This window comes from Tenrec ecaudatus, chromosome 9, assembly GCF_050624435.1.
Source record: "Tenrec ecaudatus isolate mTenEca1 chromosome 9, mTenEca1.hap1, whole genome shotgun sequence".
Taxonomy (NCBI): domain Eukaryota; kingdom Metazoa; phylum Chordata; class Mammalia; order Afrosoricida; family Tenrecidae; genus Tenrec; species Tenrec ecaudatus.
In genome coordinates, this window is record NC_134538.1 from 4,762,268 (window position 1) to 4,778,389 (window position 16,122).

The 16,122-nt window shown below is 38.5% G+C and overlaps 1 protein-coding gene and 1 non-coding gene across 2 annotated transcripts in view; one reads left to right on the plus strand and one right to left on the minus strand.

Moving 5' to 3' along the window:
* The window catches only part of AGBL1 (AGBL carboxypeptidase 1), a 1,082,464-nt gene that overhangs the window by 476,550 nt on the left and 589,792 nt on the right, over positions 1-16,122 (minus strand). The gene's annotated exons all lie outside the window — the stretch shown is intronic.
* Positions 11,916-12,018, plus strand: LOC142457471 (U6 spliceosomal RNA). The gene has a single exon (XR_012786200.1). It is a non-coding gene; the product is annotated as a U6 spliceosomal RNA (small nuclear RNA).

Here is a 16,122-nt window from a genome sequence, read left to right on the forward strand (position 1 = left end):
TCTAACCTCTATAATATTAATGAAGAAGGATTAGCGCCCATTATTTAAATGAGGCAGAATTCAATCTACAGCATTGGGTGTTACCTTGAGTCAATATTTTTTAAATATAAAATGGGTTTAACTTGAGAGCAGATATCAAAGGGAGCAATAAGGCAGAGCCCAGAGCTGATCATATCCCCCTGTACTCACAATCCCTGTGCTGAAAATCACCTAGACTCAGAAGAGGATTGATCCTAAGACATATGGAGATCTCTAGGGGGCCTCGGGTCCTTCCAAGCAGAAGAGGGATGAGGAACTGCCTTGACAGCTGCGACAAAGAGAAGGCTTGTTCTTCTGGAGCCATCATTCGGTGTGGGCTTCCAGCCTCCCGGGCAGTGCCAGCGTAAATATATGCTTCCTGAAGCCATCCGCCTATGATATTGTGATAAAAGCACTAGATAACCTAGACGTAAGGTAACAACAAAAATTATAAAAGAATGCACTTTAAATTTCAATCCCATCAATGGTTTGAAAGCATTTGAATGCCACTTCAATTTCTCTAGCTCACTTTGCCCAAGACTAGGCTAGGTAGTATTTTGGAGAAAGACTGTGCTCTCCTACTCCCATAAACAGTTACAGTCTCAAAAACTCGCAGGAAGGTTCCTATGACTCAGCATGACCTTGACAGCCATGAGTCTGAAGTTTGGGAGGCTAGGTAAAACCATCTAAGCAAGTTGACAGTTACAGTGATGGTGATGTTATTGTCATTATGCCGTGTGAGTTCTGACTCAAAGTGACCGTCTACACAACAGAGTGAAACGCCTCCCAGTCCAGCACTAGCCTCACACTTGATCTTATGTTTGAGCCCACTGGGGCAGCCTCTGAATCAATCCCTCTTATCCAGAACCTTCCTTTCATGGATTACAACTGTACTTTACCAAGCATGACGTTTTTCTCAAGGGACTGGTCTCTTCTAATAACATGTACAAAGTACCTGGCATAGCCTCAACACCCTTGCCTCTAAGATGTATTGTCTGTAATTCTGGCAAGGTAGACTTGTTTGTTCTTTTGGCAGTCCATGGGACTTTGAATATTCTTTGCCAGACCCATCATTCAAATGCATCCATTCTTTTTTGAGTTTCCTTAGTCAATGTTCAACTTTCAGATGCATATGAGCTGATAGAAAAGACTATGACTTGGGTCAGGCACACCTTAGTCTTCAAATTAGCATCCTTGCTTTTCAATACTTTAAAGGCTTGTGTAGGAGATTTATCCAATGCAATGTGTCGCTTGATTCCTTGACTGTTGCTTCCATTGATTTTTTGGATCCAAGAAAGACTAAATCCTGGACAATTTCTATCTTTTCTCCATTTACCATAGGGTTACCTATTTGTCCATTTGTAAGGGTATGTGTTTTCTTTACATTGAGTTGTAATCTATACTGAAGACTGCAACTCTAGATCTTCATCAATAAGCGCTTCAATTCCTCCTTATTTTCAGGAAGCAAGGTGGACAAATTTGCATATCCCAGGTTTTTAATAAGCCTACCTTCAATCCTGATGCCCCATTCTTCTTCATCTAAGCCCATTTCTCTGATTATTTGCACAGAATAGAGATTGAATATGTATGGTGAGAGGACACAACCCTGCCACACACCTCTCCTGATTGTGGACCATACAGTATTCCTTTGCTCTTTGGCACAACTGCCTCTTGATCCACTATCAGTAGGTTCTGCAAGAGCATAAGTAAGTGTTCTGGAATTCTCATTCTTCTCCAGGCTATCCATAATTTGTTATGATGCACACAGTGAATGGTGGTGGTCCCCACACAAATAGATGATAACTTGGTGAGCCATGATCCTTAATGGTTTTGAAGTTATGTAAGGATTCAGTCATCCTTCATTAGGGGATCTCATGTAGTTAGCCAAAAAAAAAAAAATGGCGAGGGGATTGGGAATTATATTGGGGTCCCATTCCTGATCCAATAAAATGGAAATTTACCTGGGACATCCCGGCATCACATTTTTCTCTTATAAGAGATAAAAGGAGAGAGAGGAGAGGGACTTTACTACAGGCAAGAAAGAAGAGCTAGGCACAGAGAGAGACATACGGACCCACGATCCTTGCCCTCAAAACTGCTTAAATTCAGAGGTGAAGTCTGCCAAGACATATGCACATCTCCCTGGAAGGTTAGCCTCACAGATGCTGAAAGGAAATAAGACCTTCTTCCAGAACTGACAAAGAGGCCTTCCCCTAGAGCCAGTTTACTGGATGCAGTCTTATAGCCTCCAAATTGCGAGACAATAAAAATGCTAAAAGCATCGCTTTAGCCTTACTGTTGTAGCAGCACCAGATCCCTAAGACAGTGGGATGAGGATTTACTAGTGAATTTACTAGTATGAGGATGTCATACATGAATGCTTTATGTACATCCAAGATAGATACAATCATTGTTCCCATATGTCTGGTGGCAGCACAACATGCTAAAAAGAAAAATCACTTGCTAAATGTGAAAGTAAACAAAAATATATACCCACTGACTGTAAACGCTGAGGTCAGTGTTCATGTTAATGATTTTCTTCCTTTTGTCTGAGTCATCCAATATTCTGTTAATTTCTCACCAATCTACTGTAATGAGCCTTAAGGTTGTATCTATTTTTATAACATTCACCAGAAATAATGTCCTTGTACATGTATCATTGTGCATTTATGGAATTAAATGTCTAGGAATGTAGGATTCTGGGCTAACAATTATTTTTAGTGATATTCCTAATTTTGTCTATAGCTTTTATAATTGAAAATTAAGATCATCTTGAGAAGCATATGAAACCTGAGAAGCCCCTGATGTCATCAGTTCCTAGATACCCATGGTTTGCTTTGCTACATATACGCCCAACTCGATGTGGGCCCCTCAAAGATCCATGCTCGTTGCCTAACCAGTCACTTTCCTTGAATGGCTCCATTTAAAAAAAATGTTTTCATCCTCAGAAACACTGTATAGCATTACTATAAGTTCAAGCTGATTCCATGGCAGTGTTTTTTGTTTTTTATTTTGGTTTAGGAGGTTATCTTCCATTCTCTAATAACAGCCAAATACATTTGCCTTCAGCGGGGGATATAGAATTTATGATGTGTTTGAGTTCTAATGAACCACATTCAGGACTGTTATTATCATTAGTACTATATTATAAACAGTGTTACACTGTGTAAGTTACTGATGTCATCCGGAATAGATGTCCATTTGCTTATGTTCAACTTTATTATTGAGTATTCAAAGCATTGCCATATTATAAAAATACAATAAAATGCGACGTATACTTTTTGAATGTAAGCATTCTACATATGTCAGATCTGTCTAATAATCCAGTAGCTGGAGCAAAAGTTTCTAAATGGTCTGTACCTTATCTCAATTCCTCTTTATTTTAAACCGTTTTAGTGGCATTTAATCCACATATCACACAATTCAAAAGCTCAATCATGATAAAATGAGTTGTACAACCATTGTCACAGTTTTAGAAGGTTTCCTCACCCCTCCTTCCATCACTTTTCAAGTGAGTTATGTAATCATCATCAGTTCCAGAGCATGCTCTCCCCCCCCCTCACTCATGCATTGTTTTCTCCCTCAAATGGTAAGGATAGAATAAGAATACAGTGATAAAACTACAAATTGTGGATAAAAAAGGAAAGACCCTCGGGAAAATTAAAGAGAATTAGGAAGACATTTTTGTCACGGAACTAGCAAGTAATACTAATACCTAGAAGAATCTTATGGTGATCTGCCAACAGCTTAATCAGGCTAGGTACTCTGCAGATGGGTTTTGGGCTCCCCCTGTCCTCCATAGCCTTCTAACAAATTGGGTGTTCACAATTTAGGCTCTGAAGCTTTTTCTTTTGTCATATTTGAATTTTGTTATTGTTGTCTTTGGATCATACAAGCTGGGGTGCTTCCTCCATAGGGACTTAGTGGACTCCTCAGTTAGATGACTGCTTGTTTGAATACAAGCCTTTAAGACCCCAGGCACTATTCTGATTGATAGCTGGGCACCGTCTCTTTTCTTCACCACATTATGGTGTAGCACCCTTGTCTTCAATGATCATTTCCTGAACGTGAGTATTGAGCAGGGCCATGTAATCAGAACCCATTGTTCTTGGATCAGGGCTAGAGAAGAGTGAGGGCCCATAACCCATCTGCTTGTCCCTAGGATATGCTTGACCCCCGTTTATTTGGGGGGTTGTTATTATGACAAATTCAAAACCCCATAAGACCAACTACCTCAAAAGCAACAAACTAGCAGAAAACAAGAAACAATCCAAAACAAGCAAACTAGAGGCAGGCAGACAAAAACCCTATTGAAGCAGAAAAGTAAATCATGGTCAATCATTCCCCAGGGGTTTAAGGTGGTTGCCTTGTAACAGCATCCATTTTTCCAATGACACATCGCTCTGGACACTGTAGCTACATGGAATCAACGCAAGTATAGGTCTACCCTGAACTGCAACCCAGGAGTTGTTGCTCTGCACTGTTGCACCTCCCATTTTATTCAGCTCTGTTTACCCTAAGCATGGGTAAAGTTTCCTGGGGAAAACCCCTGGATCAGTTCTTCCAAGCTCAAACTCATACCCCAACAGTTCTTCTGAGCTCAATCCCCTCGATCCAACCTTGTCATGTTGCTGTGAGCAGGGCATCAGATTCTCTTCTGGATCATGCTTCAATTCTGGCAGTGCCATCCGTGTAGACTTTCAGTGATTCCTAAATTAATGTCAGTAAAATTATAATTATTTATCATATTGATTCAATAATTTCTACATCCATTGGACCATCTGTATTGGGAGTGGGTACTCTTTCAGTTAGTGGTCCAGATAGCTGACTTCTAAATTTCTTGGCATAGATGAGTGAGTGCTTCATTTGTTGCATCAATTTGTTGAAATATTTCAATTGGTATTCTGTCCAGTTCTGGGTCCTAGCTTTTCACCGTGCTGTCACTGCAGCTTAGACTTCTACAGTACCATCAGTGTGGCTTAGACTTCTACAGTACCATCAGTGTAGCTTAGACTTCTACAGTACCATCAGTGTAGCTTAGACTTCTACAGTACCATCAGTGTAGCTTAGACTTCTACAGTACCATCAGTGTAGCTTAGACTTCTACAGTACCATCAGTGTAGCTTAGACTTCTACAGTACCATCAGTGTAGCTTAGACTTCTACAGTACCATCAGTGTAGCTTAGACTTCTACAGTACCATCAGTGTAGCTTAGACTTCTACAGTACCATCAGTGTAGCTTAGACTTCTACAGTACCATCAGTGTAGCTTAGACTTCTACAGTACCATCAGTGTAGCTTAGACTTCTACAGTACCATCAGTGTAGCTTAGACTTCTACAGTACCATCAGTGTAGCTTAGACTTCTACAGTACCATCAGTGTAGCTTAGACTTCTACAGTACCATCAGTGTAGCTTAGACTTCTACAGTACCATCAGTGTAGCTTAGACTTCTACAGTACCATCAGTGTAGCTTAGACTTCTACAGTACCATCAGTGTAGCTTAGACTTCTACAGTACCATCAGTGTAGCTTAGACTTCTACAGTACCATCAGTGTAGCTTAGACTTCTACAGTACCATCAGTGTAGCTTAGACTTCTACAATACCATCAGTGTAGCTTAGACTTCTACAATACCATCAGTGTAGCTTAGACTTCTACAGTACCATCAGTGTAGCTTAGATTTCTACAGTACCATCAGTGCAACTTAGATTTCTGTGATATCATGAGTTGAACCTCCTGAAATTGTTGAAAATTGACCAATTCTTTATGGTACAGATTTTCTATGTTTTCTTCTTGTTTACTATTTAGTTTATTTGCTCATTTACTTATGTAGGTAAAATATACCGGCAACAAAGGAAGATATGCCATGTGAACAGATTGATCCATTCTCCTAGTAACAAATTGTCAGGAGCTTTCTCTTGACCTTATAATAAAATGTGGCACCAGACTATGACCTTCAAAGCCAGTAGAGTCTTGTATGTGGAGATTCGATATTCTTTTTATCTTCTTTTATTATACAACATTTAGCCATAGATATTTTAGTATTGAAATTTGAGGCTTGATTTTTCCCCCTCATCCTTTCAGTTTGAGAAATGCAAAATGTTTTGGCTTCCCTTTATGTGTTCTAACTCCCTGTTTTTGCACATTTCATTATAATATTTTTATTCTGTCTTCTATTGTCAACTGTGTTAGCCAAGCTGACTAGAGAAACAAATCCAGTGACACTCAGACATGTGTAAGAAAGAGCTTTATATTAAGACATAATTGTATATCAAGAGAACATCCCAGCCCAGTCAAACTCAAGTCCATAAATCCAATACTAGCCCATAATTCACTCTTCAGACTCACAAAGTCGCATGCAATGATGCAGAATGCAGGAATATCACAGGCGGTGTGTGCAAAGTCTTGTGTATCCAAATGGCAGTGGATACATCTCCAGGACTCTGGTAGCCATCAGGGTCAGCAAGTCAGAAGGTGAAGGCAGAGGGAGGGAGGGAGGGAGGGGGAGGGAGAGAGAGAGAGAGAGAGAGAGAGAGAGAGAGAGAGAGAGAGAGAGAGAGAGAGAGAGACCGGCACTTCCAAAGGAGGTAGGTCATCAAGTTGAACCTGATTGACAGACTAAATCTCCCCCATATTTTCTTACCACTGCCAAGTTGACACAAAAAACCTAATCATCACACCACCCTTTGACATTTTCTGCTTAGCTCTTTTACTTTATCATTTCTTCCTTTTTCTTTAGCTACTCTAAACTCAAGTGCAACTTTCAGAGTCTCCTCTGGCGTCACTTTTTTTTTCATTTCCTTTTCTATGATTCTTTGCTTTCTTCATGTATATCTTTGATGTCATCTCACAACTCATGTAATTTTTTATCATTATCATTCAGTCAAATCTAGCCTTATAATGGTCTCTAAATTCAAGTGAAGATATATTCAATATTGTATTTTACCTATTTAAGTGTCTTCAGCCTCAGTATTGTAGTCTTTTCCACATTGGACCCCTGTCCATTTTCTTATTGATTTTACCCAGCCTTTTCATTATATATATTTTTTCTTTCTCCCCATGAGTAGCCCACTAAATTTCATCCACGGTGGTTCATTGTACAGCTGTTGAAAAAGTTACTTCTGATGAACAAATAATTTGTCTTGCAGAACTCTACCATGCAATATCCAGTGTGATTTCTATTATCAAGGTCTTTTGTAACTACTGACATCTTCTTTGCTTCAAAATTTCATATCCAATTGCTAGTAATTATCAATGCATCCTGATTACATATGTGATTAGTCTCACACCGAAGAAGCTGGTTAAAGCCTCGAATGTTTGCATCTTTGGTCAATGTGAAATGTTTTCTTTTAAATAATAATAATACTGTGATGTTATATCTCTTAATTTTATCATCTACAACACAACACACCATATGTTTTTCTGATTCAAAATGTCCAATACCAGTTCATGCCAGCTCACTAATGCCTAGGACATACATTTTTAAGCTTTTTTGTGTATATGTGTGACTTCCAATTTTCCACAATTAAAATATTTTCCCTAATTACTAATGAATGCTTGCAGCTGTTTCTTATGTTTTTACATTTGCTATATCACCAAATTAATGTACCAAGAGCTTTACACCACCTGTGCCATTAAAATCCTTGGAGAAGGCAGCCCTCCTCTGAATTTCTGAGCGACGTCCAACTTGAAGCTCATCTCCCAGCACTAAGCCCCATGATGCTTTGATGGTGTGTATAAGATCTTCACTTAAAAAGAAAATAGGTCACTACGTTCTTCTTCCTAGTCTAACTTAAAGTACAAGCTCTGGTGAAACCTACATTCCAGGGGTTGTATTTGAAATGCTGGTGGGCTAACTTCCAGCATCACAGTACACTCAAGTTACTACAGTGCAAACGATGTTACTGGCAGGTATTAGTTGATTAGTAATGTCCTTAATTAAATTGCATTCCTCTTCATTTGTCTAAAGAGTATGTTAATATAACACATTTTGAACTTTCCAATTCCATGTTTGGCATCAGAAGGGTGTTGCTCTTTGTCTATTTGCATTGACTCCAGTTCATGTAGACCCCGGGAACAACAGAACTAGACATTTCCTGATGCTGTGTCACCTTCCTGGTCATTGGCATGCTCCAGTTTAATATATTTGCTACTATGTACCGTGTTTCCCCAAAAGTAAGATCTCCCGAAATAAGACCTACTTACAGTTTTGCCTCTCGCTTAAATATAAGGCATTCCAACCCAAAATAAGACCTCTCTGAAAATAAGGCCCCCTGAAGCTACCATAACTCTGGACTCTGGACCGAAGTGGTGGGCGATGCTGCGCAGCTCACTGTTGGCCACAGAGCAGCTGGAGCAGACAGGAAACGTGAGATCTCTTTTAATAAAACAATAAATGTGTACTGAATTCTTCTTCATGGAAAAATAAGATGTCTCCTGAAAATAAGACCTAGCGCATCTTTGGGAAATAAAATTAATATAAGACACTGTCTTATTTTGGGGAAAACAGGGTACTTTGAGAGCCTACAAAATTAAGCGGCTCATCTTCCAACCTTATGCTAGACCATATTCTGCCATGATCCATGGGTTGACTCAGCTAACTTTCAGAAATAGATTACTGTGCCTTTCTTCTTAGGCTATCTTAGTTTTAAAAATTCATTGAAAACTGCTCATCAAAGGTGATCCTGCTGGTTGATGTCAGAGTTTCTACCATCCTGGTAATTTGCACTATAAAATAGAATGACAAACTGTCAAATGGGTGGTGATAAGAAATTGTGGCCCCTATCAACTCCATAGAAGCATCTAGAATACATATCAGGGTGCATACTTTAATAAGAAGTAGAAGAATAGGTCTAAGTACTCCATTGTACATGGATGGAGAATGAAGCACGTGCCTAGGATGAAATTACAGGCTCATGAGTCTTAGAAATAATGAAGTAAGATATAAGCAGGAATCAAGAAAACAAAAACCTCTAGATCTGGCTTTTTTTTCCAACATTTATATTATGTCATATCCAAACAAGATGCTTTTCCCAATTTGACCAATGAACAAAGTCCATCTTACCTACTAGTAGAATCATCATTTTCTTCTTGTATGTTCTCTGCCACACTCAGTTCTTCCTGCATCACTCATTGCTATTATTGCTCACTTAATTATCTCCTATTTTACTCCACTATAAATTCTAGGAAATCGGCAAGCTGTCAATTCTACTGTCCATAATATTCTGGACATCTTACATAATGTTTGGATTTTAAGAAATGTTCATGGAGTGGTGAGTGAAAGAAAGAAATGAATTAAGAATCAATATGAAATGCCCACGTATTCGTCATTGGCGATGCTTTAAATTTGTCTTAGTATATCACCAGTCACAAAGTTTACCTTAGAAAAAATAGTTATTTAATAAATATATATTGATTGATGAAATCTGTATTTTAAAAATATCTAAGGCTCAGTTTCTCACAACAGATTTCAAAATACTCTAATACCTTTATTACTTATATTCAGAGAACATAGGTGTAGAAATAGAATTACTCCTTGTGATCAGGAATAAAAATCCTTGAGACAGCTCTAATAGAATGAGATATTGATAATTTAATGGTATAATCCTAGTTTTCTATGAATAAAACCTTGGTTCAATCCTCAAACAATGTACTATATAGACAACCATCTCCCATCTGTCTATACAGACTGGTATGTTGCTATGATACTAGATATCATGCTTGCTTCATGTGACATTTCCAGAGTGTGATAGATTAGGAAGAGGAGCTTAATGATCTATTTTAGAAAATTAGCCCAGAAAACTCTAGAAATCAAACCGACAATTGGAGATGCTTCAGGACAGGGAAGTGCCTGGGAGTCAGAGGATTTGTGTCAGTCAGGACTTAATGAAGGCCTAAATAATCGTTTTATGCATTTATTAGCAAACAAACACATAACTTAGTTATAACTTAGTGGGTAAATGGCTGTGAATATTGAAACATTGGCTGGAAGACTGGAACAAACATTTGCCTCTAGAGTTGAGTATGATTTTCAACAACTCGGAGTCCTAAAAATTCAAAGAAAAAAATCTAGAAGGACTTTTAGATTGAAAATACCTCACATATAACCCTTCTTAACCATAACTCTTAATTTCTTGGCATTGTAGGCTAGAGATTCTACTCTAAGAATCTCAATGTTGCATTAGGGACCCAAGAATATCATTCCAGGTATAACTAGGTTTTTTCTGTTGTTGTTGTTTTCTACATTAAACCTTGCAACTAAATAAAACTTGAGTTAACTCAATACTTCCTTTAGTTTTATGTGGCTATTCCTTAAGGGTATCTGGCTTGTTGCATTTACACTGATCACCTAAGAAGAGCATCATTTGCAGAGATAAGCCATCATTTCTTCTTTGTTGTTTGAAGTCCAATTATTTTTAAAAAATCAGCGGTTATTACAGGTTCATTCGGTTAGCCCACAGGCCAGATTGCTCCCTTATTTTTGAAAAAACAAACAAACAAATAAACAATGTTCTATGATGAACATTTAAAATTCACAACCCCCATACTTCAGTAACTCAAGGAAAAAAAATTGCTAGAAAGTTTATAAGTATTGCTGTTCCTTGATTTTTACTTAATTCCTTTTAATGTTCTATCATTATAGTGACTCACAGCCACCATTGCCATTGACTAATAATGACCCATACTGACCTAATAGGGCAAAGAATTTCTCTAGAATTTTTGAGACTCTTAATCTTTACCAGAGAGAAATTCTTTTCTTTCTCCCAAGGAGCAAATGGTCAGTTCAAACTTCAGACCTTCAGGATATAGCGCAATGTATAGTCCATTATGCCCTGGGTTCCTATGGCTTTGAGGGCTACAGTATAGGAACAATATATCACTAATTATTAAGCCTGCAGTGAGTTAATAAATGGAAGAATCACAGTAAAAGGAGAGAGAATTGACGGGAATGATTCAGCATAGGTTCATGCTAAAATGATTTAGTAGCATCAAGACTTCCTATTTGTGTCTATCAAGGAGTGGAGTGACATTCCAAATACAAACAGGCATTTGGAAAAGTGTCTCTCTTGTCTTTACTGAGACAGGGAAAGGCAGTTAGAGACTCTGACAGAGAAGAATAACTGAAGTAGAATTAAACCATTGTCACAGATCACCTAAATGTCTCATACTGGAGATTTCTTTCCACTCCTAGATCACATTCATAGACATTTTCACCTCCTGACTCACAGTATTTAGAAAATATTCACCTAACAATAGAAAATTAGAGCCCCTCAACTTTCTTCCCTTTCTCCTAACTTACTACAAGCTACCTTGCCTCCCTGATTAATAATCATTGTGAGCTGACTGGCTCATGGTGACCCAATGCACAACAGAATGGAATACTGCCTAGACATGTACCATCCCCATGAGCAGTTGCTCATGGGGTTCCTGTTGGCGAGGGTGGCTCTAAATTAGTGAACCTGGGTTACCTGGAGACCTTATTAAAATGCAGATTCTGATTCAGTGGGTGGGACCCCGGATTCTGCATGAATAACAAATCCTAGGTGATCCTGATGTTGCCGATTTATACAAGGTCTAAACAACCAACTGTGGGGAGCATCCTGAAGCGATTGATGTGGTAGGTGATCACAAAACCTTTAGACTGTGGTTAGTCCATTATATTCAATGAAATACCTCATTGGTTTTGTTCTAATTGAGGTAGCATTAGTCAACAATATACAGAGTTCATTTGATTTCACGAAGTCAAAAAATAAATATTTCTGGAACAGATTTAAAAACAAGAACAAGGAAGTTAGTAAGAGACCGTGTGAGATCTTGTACCAATGAATGAATGGGCTCTTAATCTTGGAATTATCCATTCTCTAAGAATAGCTTTAAAATTTTAGATATTCTCATGCTTGCTTTGGCAGCACACATACTAAAATTGGAACGATACAGAGAAGATTAGCATGGCCCCTGCGCAAGGATGACACGCAAATTCATGAAGCGTTCCATATTTTTCCTGTTTGTTGTATCTGTCTGTTTGGGGTTATGGGCTGCCGATGCACCCACGGCCTGCAGAAAAAGGTGGCCCTCAATAAACCCATCACCTGCTCAAAAAATTATATATATTCTCTCTAGAAAAAGGACACAGATTGCAAAAATATCATATATATACATATATGTATGTACACACATACACATATCATATATGTACATACATATATATACACACATATGTCAAATTCACTGTCATCGAGTCAATGCCAATTCAGTGATCACATGGGACAGGTAGAACTGTCCCTGTGGGTCTGAGAGCCTGTAACTGTTTATGGGAATAGAAATTCCCATCTTCACCCTTGAAGCAGCTGGTGGTATCAAACAGCTGGATCACAACAGAACACATAACTACTATGACATCGGGGCTCATATATACATGCCAATATCTATCTATCTATCTATCTATCTATATATAGTCTATATAGATATAGCTATTAAAGACTACATAACGAAGATTGTTCAAATATATAAACTTAAGAAAATCAGACCTGGGAGTATTCCTGGAACTACAAAAACAAAGAAAGAAGAAGAAAGGAAGAAAAAACACATTGTTATCTCCACACTGGATATCTGACAGGTTTAAATGCAACTTTTGTAGGAGAATAAAACCAACTACCTAAAAGCATCAATTAAATCTTCTTCCAATGAAAGAAAGAAAACGTGTAGAGGAAAATGGAAACTCGGTCGCAAAAGCCTTGAAGGATGCCCTTTGCTGGAAGGGATCAGGTGTCACAGAGCAATTGCAAAAGCTAAGTTCAAAACTAGCTTGCCTTTCATGCCTGGGATATCTTGCCTTGGGTCTTTGAGCAATCAGCTGCTGAGAAATTGGAACCTGATTTACCAAGTCCATTTCTTCTTTAAGCTGCAGAAACGCTACGTATGTTCTCCTATTTTGGTTCTCTAACTGAAGATCAATTCCAAGGCTATCCTCCTAGTCGATATAGTTGTGCGCACTGTTGAAATAACGGTGTCCATCCATCACACTGAGGGCCTTCCTCTGTGCCACAGGCCCTCTCCTTTCCCACGCACGCCATCCTTCTCTCAGCAATGCTCCTTCCTGGGAACATGACCAATGTTTACAGTCATGCATCTAAGGAACATACCAGCTGTACTTTCTCGAAGTTCCTCATATATTAAATATTCCTCACTAATGTCTCAGTTCAAAAGCATATATTCTTAGTCAATCGTCCTTATTAAATAAGTTAGCACATGGTGAGTGCCATAGAAGTGTCCATTATCACAACTTTGAGAACATTGTGTAAGACCCAAGAAGAGTTCACCAGTTTTCATAATAAGTAGCATGACTTTCATAATTCCCTTCCAAGATGTTTCAAGAAAAACTAAATCTTCTAATTCTCCTGGTCATGAGAAAACAAAACCTCACTGTTATTCAAATGAAAAGAACAAAGCAATAAGAATGCAAGTGGCTTATTTGGGGCCTGAAAGCATAGCAAAACATGGACAGCAATGAACATCTTTCCTTGGTCCTTACGTGTATGCATCCTGCCCTTTATTGTCCTCCTTTCTGGCCACAGCAACAATAGACATGCAATATAAGAAGCACTACCGTGAGTTGAAAAGCCTCTAGTTTTGTCTGGGACCTTTGCTCCCTAAACTGTGAAGGCAAGAAGTGAGTCGTGAAGGAGCCACTAGAGTCCTTCATGCTGAGTTCAGAGAATGTAAATCTTATATCCACTCCTTTCAACTCATCTTCAGTAGTGTTAATTCCCACATTATGTTTTCTGATCCAAGCCCTTTGGGAAAATGTTTGAAGTCAATTTCCGGAGGAAGCAGCCTGTGAAATGCTGAGATTTGCATGCAGAAGAATTTGGGAGGCGTGTTCACAAGAACCACAGCATGAGGGTGATGCAGAAAGCAGAATTGGGCAGAAAGAGTGGCTGAAATGCCATAGAGAGGCAACCGAGGTCTCTTCTGAACACATAGGGGCTTTCGAACTGGGGCTTTGCCCTTTTGAAGTGGATCTAACAGGGCTAGGAATCTAGGGTTTGACACCCTCAAATGGACGGGCCATGGGATACAGAGTGACCATTGTGAGTGGCAGGATTGAGGACAAAGCTATGTCCTTTAGCTGAAGTTATTACCTGTTCCCGAGTACTCCTGGAAGCAGCTGGGGAAATGAAGATCTGGATTCCTACGAGGTATCTGAAGTTATTGTCTAGCTGTTTTCTGCTATTAGAATGTGACCATGTGAGCTTCCACACCTGGATTTCAGTGGCATGCTTCTGAGAAATTATTCTGAGAAAATACCCATTGGTGTATATATATCTTAAATAATATATATAGTGACAGGTTTGAGATGTCTGAGCACTATACTTTTAGGCATTCCCCTCCTGCCCACATATATGTTCTATTTTTACCTATAACAATAACTCTTTTCTTCCTCTCATGACCTTTTAAAATTATTTGCTAATTACATCAGGATCATGATATTCTCTTCCCTTTATCTAGTTAGACATGGACAGATAGATATCATTCACTCAATTGTTTGCCTATTTTTTGTCATTGATTAAGTCATCAATTATTTTTAAACACATACTATGCTGGAGTCTCTGTGTAGTATAAATGATTAATATGCTTGGCTGCTAGCAGAAGATCTGGAGGTTTGAGTTTTGCCAGAGGCTCCTTGAAAGAAAGGTCTAGTGATCTACTTCATAAATATATGTGTGTGTGTGTGTGTATATGTATATATATACACATTGTTGAATCATTTGTATATTGATACAATTTGCATCACAGCAGAGCTGTGCTTCCTAGGACTTCTTCCAGTGAGATGTGTGTGTACACACACACACACACACACATACACACACACACACACACACACACATACATACATACACATATCTCACTGGGAAAAAAGTCCTAGGAAGCACAGCTCTGCTCTGATACAAGTGGTGACTCCACGAATCAAAATCAACTCTAAAGAGACTTACTAATTTGTATACTCTGCTAGGTGTTGAATTAAAATAACAAAAATAAATTGTAAAATACCTTACATATTACGATATGGACTTTGACTTTGTTTACACATCAGAAATATACCTTAAATGATTATAGTCAGTCCTGTCACTTGACTAGGCTTGGGTTATGCAAACATTTCTTAGATGGTTATGGAGGATGATGAATTGCAGCAAGTGTCTACACTATAAGGGAGGAAGTTTGTAAATTGGGAATTTAGACATTGAGGGAATCATTTCCTTAAACTTCAATGGAGTCACCCATCACCAGTCTCTTGTCCTTCCTCTGACTAAGACCCACTTTTCAGTCCCACATGTCCTAGTGCTGTCAGTAGCATGACAATGGTCTACTGGGAGAGGTGGGTGCATGTGTATTATTCTCCTAAACTGCAAGAAACTCATGGGTCCCACACGCATGCCTTCTTAAGTCCAAGCACACAATGTATTTGACCCTAGGTCACAACCATTGAGTGTGAAGCACACAGCTGTCTACACAGAATGGGTGCCTCTTAGCAAAGGACTCCCGAAGGATGTATCCTTCATTTTGGGCTTTTCCATTCTATAACCTCTATAGCTTTGGGCCAGCTACTAATAGGTAAAGTAAACCTCTCAGTGGGTGGGACTTCCATATTAAATAAAATTATGGATCTAAGTTAATGACCTAATCATAGAGATTATCCCAAAGAAACAAAAGCAAGATTTTTTTATTACTAGCCCAATATCAACTGGGGCACAGAAGAGAAAATATCAGATTAATAATAATTATTTGAAGGTAATAGCTTACATTCTTCAATGCAGTTCCAATATAAATGTCACTGTACACAATTTTAATTCATTTCAATACTAATAAATCAGGTACTTAGTGTGCTTGGGGAAAGTGATTGGAACTACTTTAAAGATGCGTTAACCAGAAAACTATAAAAACATTTATATTCTTATGAAGGAAGGGAAGAATGCCCCTCATGGGTATCTTTAACCATCTTCCATCTTTAGGGTAAATGTTAATGCGAAACAAAAAATGGAAAGATGACCTTAGAATAATAACCTCAGGACCCAAGTGGGACTTGGCTTCTAACTACAAAAATCA